The following is a 9,909-nucleotide window of genomic DNA, read 5'->3' as shown; positions in this document are numbered from 1 at the left end:
TGCGGGGCCGCCCCGTCTGCTCGGTGGGGAGGAGTCGGTAGCTCCTCGCCGAGGGGGCGGCGGCGGGGACGGCGGGTGGCAGAGCCTGGTGCCGTCATCGGCAGCCCGCGGCCCGGTAACCCCTCTCTCTGGGAGGGCAGCTTCAGCCCTTGCCCGCCGGCGCTCGCCCTGCTTTGTTCAATCGCAGCCTTTTACCCACAGAACCGTGTGAAAGTCACGTACAGCGAAACACCCCTGGGCTCGCGAAGACCTCTTAGGTCCCCTGAGTGCAGTGCTGTGGCTTGGCGGTAGGTATGGAAGCACATCCTCAGTTTCTGCAGCTCTCGGAACTCGGTGAGCGCAGCGAGAATCGGAGGTGTGTGCCTCAGCTGCCAAGCCTGCAGGGCAAGGGAAGCCCAGCTCTGTATTCTTGACACCTCCAAACCCTGTTGCCCGTCCAGTACAGTAAACGATCAGCTTATTTTTGGAGAGGCCTGTGAGACTTTGAAGAACAGGGTTTTCTTCCCTGATTTTCCTGTCTTGGAATAGAGCTAGTTCTTGGACAACTGTGAAGAGTTAATAGCAAGATAAGGCATGACTCAGCCAAAAGAGAGGGCCTTTGGTTGCCCTGAAATAGTACTTGGCAACCACCAGAGAGGAAGGGCAGAAGAAATACTCTGAGCATATTTGTGCTATTGGCTTTCAGTTCTAAGGCATTTCTGGGTGGTGTGTCACTTCGTGTTTTTTTGTTGTTCTTGGTGGGCTGCTGTGTAGATAACATCCTTGCTCTGCTCTTTGTTAGTTGTTACTGAAGCTGGGTTGAATGGGATAATGCATATAATAATGGTGGGTATGTCCTTTATGTAGCCAAAGAGCCAGGATCTCATGGTGGAGTAAGAAGGATCTTCCAGTTACACTGATCCTTGAATCGGAGGACACAAATACCAAGCTATTTATTCCATCGACAACTGGTATAAATTGTAATCATGACTGTGAAAGACCTCATGACTGCTGTCATCCTAGAGATTCTGTTATCAGTTTTACAATGCTAACATGATTCCCCTTGGCGAAACCAGTCAGTGTGAGCTTGCTTGTAACTCCTCGTCTTTTATCTGTGTGTAATCTAGCTTCCCAGTCTGATCCTGAAAAAAACCTAGTCCTCAGCCTGTGTCAGTTGCTAAATGGTCTTTTCTCTAAAGCTCCACTGAAAGGACAAGTGTCCTTAGGTTGAGATTCGTGTTAATAATTATATGATGTCATTCAGGTTATTGACCACTGCATCCTTCAGAATTGAGGGATTTTTACTGTATTGGTTAGACATTTTTTTTTTGGGGGGGTGGGGTGGGGGGTGGAAAGAGTGGATTGTTTTGTTTTAGGTTTTTCCCATCTGTCACTGAATAGAAAGTACTGTAGTCTTAAAATTAAAGCTAATGGAAGAAGAGTAGTTTCATGTAGAGAAAGAGAGGGAAACTAAACAGCCTTCTTATAGGCCCACTGTCTTGATGCATTTAAATAGTTAAATTTCAGCATATTTGGAAAGAAATCTGTTTCTTTTTAGGGTGATGAGTAGTCCTAAAATAACAAAAATAATTACTCCTAGTTTGAGATTGGAAAACCAGTTTCCTTGCTTTATATACATATGGCTATAGGAGGCCTTGATTTACAGCTCCAGTCAAACTCTTAATAACTCTCATAAACTCTTGCTGTTTGCCTTAACTCTTTATAAGGGCCCTTACCATTGTAGAGGACAAATTGTTTGAAGGCAGTATAAGAATGGAGATAGGGCAGTTTAAAAATCAATGCAAAATCAGTAAATTGACCCTGAAGCTGTAAGAGTTCAGATGCAAGAGAAAATTAATCTTGAGTAAGAATAGTCAACCTCTCAAATGGAGAGAGAGCCTAAGCCTGGCATCCTGTGAATATGTGGATTTCAGTGTGTTATTCAAGTTTTCATATAAACTTTTCTATAAAATGAGAGAATAGGATGAAAAAAGATCATACATCCCTTCTCCTGCAGGCCTTCCCAGCCTTTTTCAGTCAGATCTTGTAAAATAGCCTAGTGACCAAGCCTACTTTTACAAAGGCCCCATAAGTGCTTTGGCTGTAGGCACGGAGTGGGTTACTGATAGAGCCAGGAATAGCACCAGCAAATCCTGACTCACTGTTTGCTACCATAATCATACTAGATACATTTTCTCCCAGAGTCTAATACCATTTGAACAAGAATTTGACTCCTATTTTAGTAGTGGCACAACAGGAACAACTTTGTACTTTCTTCTGCATGCGGAATAGTGCAGAACAATTGCTTAGCTTTGGAGGGACAGAAGGGTGTGTTTGAGCTTTTGCTTTAGCAGGGAACTGCACCTAAAACTACCCCTGCTATCCAGGCTATAAAGTTGAAACAGTGCTGTGTCCAGTGCTCTTTATTTGGTATAGGGCCTTTTGGAGAAAATGGGGATGCTAGTGCACTGTAATGGTTCTACAGAGTTCAGGTAATGAAGGTTGTTTTTTTGTTTGTTTGATTGACCGAAGCAGTTCTAGAAATGCTTTAATGTAGCAGTCCAACTAATCTGTCAGACACTTTTCAGGGAGGTGAGGAGAAATTCTGACTTTGTGCACAGTCTTTCTGTCCCACACTCTGTTTTGTTTTGCAGAGCACTCTGACTCTTTTTGGTTCCTGGAATGCTTTTGTGGTGATCAGTTAAATTATGAAATACAGGTAGCTTGATATGTCCTAGCCCCAGTAGTTTCTTTAGTCAGTTTTCTTAAAAAGAAGGGGGTGTGTTTTACTTGGTAGTCAACTACACAAAGTACTTTGCTGAGGGGTCTGTGCAGAATAGCTGATGTGATGTGCATAGTATTTATGAATGCCAGAGGGAGCTAATTCTTTATCTTGCGTAAGGACAAGGAGGAGAACCTGAGTGTGTGAAAGGGAATTGTGCTTGGCTGAACCGAGAGATTTCTTTGATTGGAAGATGGATAAACAGTGAACTAGCTACCTCTGTAAGGCTGAGCATTCAGAGAGTTCACTTCTGTGATTTTAATTAAAAAAAAAAAAAGGAAGGGAAGGGTGGTGCCCTTGTTAACAGAAGGAAGACATTAAGCTGTTTATTTATTTACTTTATCCTTTCCGTGTCTTTCTCTCAGTTGTTCCCTTTGGCAAGCTACCGTATAGTGCAACAGGAAGAAGGGGCATGTTGTTTCAATGGGCAGGCTGGGGTTTTGCTGTTGGCTTGGGAGACTGCAAGATCAGTTCTGAAACAGCAAGACTTAGAAATAATTCTGACCCCTTTACAGCCAGTGTTGCAGGATTTGGAAGTTTATAAAGCATGAGTTAGAGCCTTTCTTTTAGTGCAACTTGTAATTTTTATGTACGTTGCCTGTGTTTTGAAATCTATTCTTTTACTTCTTGCGTGAGGCATGGCCATAAGTGCTGAAACCTATATTCCTCATTGCAATCTTAAATGGAGACTGGAAAAAAAAAAAAGTGAAACCTGCATTTTCTCACAGAGAGGTAACTGCATTGCCATGGTAACTTGGGGGTTTCAAATTCCAGATACACCATGTCTGTTGATACAAATTGGACACTGCTGCTGGAAACAGGGATACAGAGTTGTATCTTGTTTTCCTGCCGCTTTGGTTCTTTTATACACAGTGAAAGGGAACATGTCTTCATATGCAATGCCTGTTGCTAAATTCTCCATATTTATATTCATCCTCTTGTAAACACCTTTTTGTTTTTTTTTTTCCCCCTCAAGAAAATGCCACAGAAAATTAAATACTGTGTGAAAATACTATACAGCAACATGGAAGGAAGTTGCGATTGTGCCATGAGTATCTGTTACAAATTTTGCATGGACTTAATTATATGTATTTTTAAAATAAAATTACCTGGTATTAATTTTTCTGCTCATGCAGTTCATTTTTGATTTGTGTCGTTTTTTTTCAGTTCAGAGTAAAATGTTGACCATCATAGCTTGGCACACATACGATGTTTCTAAGACTACTTATTAAATAAGATACGATTTCTCAGGTGCTTTTTAGTGTAGTGGGCAAGTCTGATAGGGACTATGGTTGGCACATAGATCATAAGCAGATTCTGGGTACTGTAGCAATCATCTTTTGAAAGAAGTTGGTTCTAGCTTTCATGTTTGTAAAGGGAAACTTGCAAGAGTTTCCCAGAAATAATGGATTCGTTGATTGATGTGCTGAAAAGTAGTAGTGATTTAATCTTACTTGATTATTCCTTCCAACAGTCTCTGGCAGATCAAGGGGCTCTCCACAGTGAAGTGAATCTAGAAGGCTTGCTGTGATCTCAGTGCGCCCTATGCTTTTTTGTTGTTTCTGACATCCAAGTGTGTTTTGTAGAGCCCTGCAGGATTGGGCACAGGGTTTTCCAGTAGTATTTCCAGTGAAATCTCTATCCTTTCCTCCTTTCTCCTTTTCACTTTGAGTTTCTCACCAGTGTAAATAAAATAATGTCAATCCTGTGGGGGCTATTTTGTTTTGTTTGTTTTGTTTGTTTGTTTGTGTTTTTTTATTCGTTTTGTATAAATTCTCTGAACTGCTTTAAAAGTTGGTCTTTTGCCTCTGACAGCATGTTCTTCCCACAGCGCGATGTTCACCAGAGTTGAACTGTAGTAGAATGACTATGGAAGTAATTTTATAAACATACATAATTAGCTAATACAGAGGGTGCTATAGGTGGGAACCAATACAAAGAAAATGTCGCGGTCCTAAATTTGAGATGAGGGTTTAATGTGAGACTGAGGAAGGAGAAGCTGTCTCAGATCTTTTAACGATTGGCTTTTTAGACGGGGATAAAGTTACACTTTACTAAATGTTATCCCTCCATTACTTCTTCCAGTGCTTCCAGAAAACTTTAAACATCTTTAATTGTATTAGTCAACTTTCAAAAGGAAAAATTACAGGAATTGTGTCATTGCATGGACTTCATTTTAAATTCACTGTTGGCTTGCAAAAGTAAAGACTGAAATGCCTAAAGCTTTTAAATTAAAATTCAGTGCTCTTACTGTCAAGTTGTGGTAAGATTGCTGTAGGAGTTATTTTCAGTTACTAAGGTTTATTTAAAACAGTTTGTGTCATTTTTATTTTATTTTTTTTTTTTTTTTATGGTATGTAGCAAAGATAGATCTCTTGCTTTACTTATTTTTATTATCATATAACCTAATGGTCCCCCCCCCTGAAATTACAACTGTGCAGTTTATAGTCAGCAGTAGGGAATATAAAACTAGATGGAGAAGGTTTTGACTTCATTTTTAGAAAGTTATGAATTGCAAGATTTGGGAATGTGCAGTGGGTTGTCTTGTTTGAGGTCTGATACACAGTGGTCAGCTTGCTGGTTCAGGCAGGACGGGGAGGCTAGGTGAAGGTTGCAAGAAGACATAAGGCAGAGAGGGAAAGGATCTCGCCCTGTGCCAGCCAGCAAGTCTGTAACACACATGGAGTTTGGATTCGGTATCTGAGTTCCTGATGCTGCGTCCCCGGCTCCTCTCCTGGACCATTGTGTGTGTGTGCTTTAAATCTCCAGGCTTTATGCTTTCCCATAATGGATGCTGTCAGCTTGAGAAATGGTCTTAATTGTTACTAGAATAAAAACTGGGGAGAAAATAGTTGATGTGCAATACTTGAGAGGATTTATAGCTCTTTGTTTTCCTGTCCCGCTGCTATGGATACAGCCTGCATGAACAGCACAGAAGAGTGGTCTGACAAACTACTGACCAGTTTCTTAACTGCAGCTAGGGAACTAGCCTACTTGAATTTGCTGAAGAGTCCTGTCATGCTTAGGGTTAAAGGAAGGATGGATACTTGATGGCAGTATCAGGGCTTAACTGACTAGGCAGCAGAGATACGGGAAAGGTAATAAACGTATCTCACAGGCCACATAAACACGGGGATAGCTTCTTTTTTCTCCTGTTCTCTAGTACTATTACAATCCTGGTTGCTGCTTGTAACAACAGAATAATGGAGAAAGCTGGAAATGGGTCAACTAGGTGCATTGCTGCCCTTCCTGTGGGCAGGTGCAGAATGGTGTCTGTGCCTTTTGGAAGGTGTGTGTAGTCCAGTGACTGAAAAAATATTGCTTTAGAAATAACTTCACTCGTGTTTCCTTACACTTGAGTCTGATCTGTTGCCATGTAAAGGAACGTGTTGGTGGAGAGGTTCCTCAGTCAGCTTGCTTGAGGATGATGGGTCTGCAGCAATCTCCTAGAGTTCCAGGTCTGAGGGTATAGACTGGGTAATTCCATTCGTTGTTTGAGTTATGTCAGCTGCTTGGCATGTCCTAAGCAGTCCCCTAGTGCTGGCAGGATCGTGAGACACCGTGGAGGTCCTGGAGCAGGGGGAAGAGTATGACACAAAAAAGAAGATGAAGAGAGAAAAAAGTTGTTAGAATTTAGAGAAAAAAAAATGGATATGAGATAGATGTGAAGTTATTGACTAGCTGACAGCCTGATTGTTTGGTGAAATCTGTCTGAAACAAGAGGTCGACTCATAAGTCAGTTTGCATTGTAGGTGCTGCAGAGTTTTGGCTTGTAATTTTCCTGACAGTAAAATTTCATAGTTCTCTGTCTTTTAAGCTGCCTATCATATTTGCTCAGCCGAAAATAAAATGTTGGCAGTGATATATTTACATTTAATCTGCAGCTGGCAGAGGAGGAAGGATGCTCTGAGGACTTCTAGTGCAGGGTTAGCACATTTTTAAAAACTGGGACAGTAAAGGCTTCTGCAGCTACATCATGATGGTTTGTTAGCTGGAGCTGTATTTGCATTTGAACATCTTTTTCGTTCACTTCAGTTCCAAGCATATCCGTTCACCTCGGTCTGCTGTGTACCGGTGCATTTTTCTTTTTTGCCTCTACGGTCCCTTGCAGCCAGCTCAGTGATCCTCCTCTGCTGAAGGAGGGTTCTCCTTGGTTTCCCTCTAATCTCAGCTTGCAACAGGTCACTTTAGATTAGTCTTTGGGGGTATGATTACTTCCTTGTAGAATGTCTTAAGACCTGTAGTCCCTTCAGAAGCCCTGTGTCTCCTTGCTACCTGTGAATCTGGCCTGCAGTGCTGCAGTGTGGAGAAGAGATTCCCGATCCTGTGCACAAGGACCCTTCTCAGTCCAGCTGTCAGGAATGCTGCTGTGCCAGGGAGGTTTTGCTTTGCTTCTGGTTTAGTTGTTGGGGCAGCTGCATGCTGGTGCTTAAAAGAAGGATTCTTCCATTCTTTTTATAAATGCAGATGGCCCTTGTGTTTTAGCTGCTGAGAGATGATTTTGGTCTCATCTGTTTCCTTGAAATGATCTTCTCAATGAGAACACAGATGTTACTGATTCCCCCCCACCCACGGCCCTATTCTCTTATCTTATAGGAGTTGCAACTTCTACCTCTTTGCAGATGTTAAAAACCATTTTTTTTTTTATGTTCTTTCCTGGGTTTGAGGAGACCTACTGGCCTGAGAAAGGTGAATTTGTCACAACACTCCAGCAGCTTCATTGACTGATAACAGAAGCTTTGTGTTTTAAATTATAGCAAGATGTCCTGTGTTTCATGATTGCAATCTTACTGATGATAATGCTGTCCTTTGGAAAAAAGATCAACAAATTTTAACAAAGCAGTAAGCAGTTCAGTCAACATTTGTACAGCTTTGTAAAGATTTTCTGGAAGACCTAAGTGGCTTAACAGAAAGTCATGGGTAGAACAGGTTAGCCTGTGTCAAGATGTCCTTTGAATATTCCCTTGAGTATAAATTTACCCTGGGACAATAGTCTCAAGCTTTCAAAGAACTTATTTTTCACTTTGCAGCTTGTTTCTTGTGCTTTCAGGTGTGCAGCCTGTTTATTTGTATGCAACTGCCATGATGTGACTGGCCCCAAGCTTGTAAGTTGTGCTTTGCCCAGACTCTTTCTTTTCTGCAGTGCTAACTGTGATTGGTCTTAGGTTCTGTTGTACGGCTTGATGTTTTTGTTCTGTTTGCACAGTGTCTACAACAATGGATTCACTGTGCATGACCAGAACTCTAGGTTTTACCAGAATAACAACAAGAATTGGCCAGATCTTTTTGCTCTCTGATTAACTAGTGGAGATACAGAACATCATGGTCAGAATGCAGATCGCAGAAAGCATATTTTCTGAAGTTAGCATCCCCACAGCTGCACACCTTTGCTGTCAAAGCAGAAAGGGCAGGGAATGACTTGGAGATTCTAACCTTCCGTTTCACCACTGAAGATGTTCTAGCCTCTATTTGAAACACAGCATGAAGTAAAGGAAATCTTAATTGCTTCTGTCTTTGATAGGAGTGGTCTCCATGTAGTTGTAGAGCTAGTACTGGGAGTAATCAGGCTGGTTTGTGACATCAGCAGTTTGTTCAGTTGGTGTTAAAAATACAAGATGGATCCATGCTGAGTGCTGTTGAGATGTTCAAGAATTGTGTGGAGCATTTCTTACAAGCACACTAGGGGATGTTCAGAAAAAGTTGTTTTCTTGCTGCAGCAATTTTGAGTTTCAACTGTTTATCTCTTTTCTTCTTTTTTTTTTTTTTTTTTTTTTTTTTTTTTTTTTAATTAACTGCAGATCAACTTGAACGTGTGTTCTTGCGCCTTGGCCATGCAGAAACAGATGAACAGTTACAGAACATTATTTCTAAATTCCTACCCCCTGTTCTCCTCAAGCTGTCCAGCACACAGGAAGGAGTTCGTAAAAAGGTAAGAGTACAATTTACCATAATGGTATGTTGTCCTAATCAGGGAGAATGAAATGTACCATGATTTACTATACATGGATATACCGTGGAGAAATTTACTCTTTGAGGAAAATTTGTCCTGAGCCTGGGTTTATTACAACTGTTAGGGCTTGAAGAAGACAGTCATTGATTGTATCAGAAAGGGCTTTTGCAGATGTGTGGCTTTTGCAGGTGAGTGGTGGCTGCATTTGTTGCTGCTTGAGGCCAGTTAGCCTGAGATCAAGACTTACTGCCGTAGAGGCAGTTGCCGTGGCTTCCAGGTTAAGGCTGTTGTGCATCCACCTGACTTGTGGCACAGATGGGACAAGCTTGCTTCTATGTGTGAAAGACAGTGAAGACATACTCATTGATGTAGTTCACTTGCCTGATAACAGGAATAGGAGCACGCACCAAACAACTTTGAAGATGGAATTTGATATCTGTCTGAAGGAATTCAGTTCCCTGGTATACAAGGCAGCTTTATCACAGAACACATTCAGGTGCATATGAAACTCCACCTACAAAACTGTTCCTTGCCTGGTTACAGGTGTAGGGGCAAGGACCAAGCATTTTGGAGGTGGAATTTAATATGTACCTGGGGAATTCAGTCCTCTATATTAGGTTATAGGATAAAAGCTCATCTGCACACCTGCAAAGGAGCACAGAGATACAATAGCAAGTGCAGAAACCTGTGTGACCTCCCAGCCCAGTTACTCCCAGGTCTGTCACAAGAGCCATCAGTGCATCAGAGGCCCATCTCTACAAGCCCAGGGGGACACAGGTCAACATGTCAGGTGGGAACCCAAGTTAAGGACTGAGAGGAAGGGACACCATCTCCAGGTCCATCCCAGGGCTGTTTCAGGAGACCCTTAGCACCACTGTCCAGGCATGTAACCCCTGAAGATGAGTCAATGCCAGAACACCTTTTGGACTGATAGGGTGCTACTTAGGGGTAGTGGACACAGTGGAATGCAGGGAAAGAGCATTCTGGGATTGCACAAGCCTTTTAATGGCATGTTTAGTGAAGGAACCAAAGGCAGGGAAAAGGATGTATCTAGGTGATTTGGGAGGGAGTGAGTGTGGGTCTCCAGGGGTGAAGCCCACTTGTGAATGTGTGCCTCTCCTGGCTGGACCTGCCGGCATGGAGCTGTGGCAGCTTCCCCGCTGCTGGGGCCAGCCCTAGTTCGCTGACACCATGTACT

The 9,909-nt window shown here is 42.2% G+C and overlaps 1 protein-coding gene across 1 annotated transcript in view; it reads left to right on the top strand.

The window, feature by feature from the left end:
- Nucleotides 1–8,564: 8,564 nt before the first annotated feature.
- The window catches only part of ECPAS (Ecm29 proteasome adaptor and scaffold), a 57,602-nt gene continuing 56,257 nt past the window's right edge, over nt 8,565–9,909 (top strand). The window contains exon 1 of the mRNA XM_026866534.1: nt 8,565–8,690. The gene's annotated coding sequence lies outside the window, so the exon portion shown is untranslated. The remainder of the gene's footprint in view (nt 8,691–9,909) is intronic.

The sequence above is a fragment of the Athene cunicularia genome (assembly GCF_003259725.1).
Source record: "Athene cunicularia isolate RWA chromosome Z unlocalized genomic scaffold, athCun1 chrZ_part3, whole genome shotgun sequence".
NCBI classification, from domain to species: domain Eukaryota; kingdom Metazoa; phylum Chordata; class Aves; order Strigiformes; family Strigidae; genus Athene; species Athene cunicularia.
The sequence above is the reverse complement of the archived record's forward strand: the minus strand, read 5'-3'. Positions and strand labels throughout refer to the sequence as shown.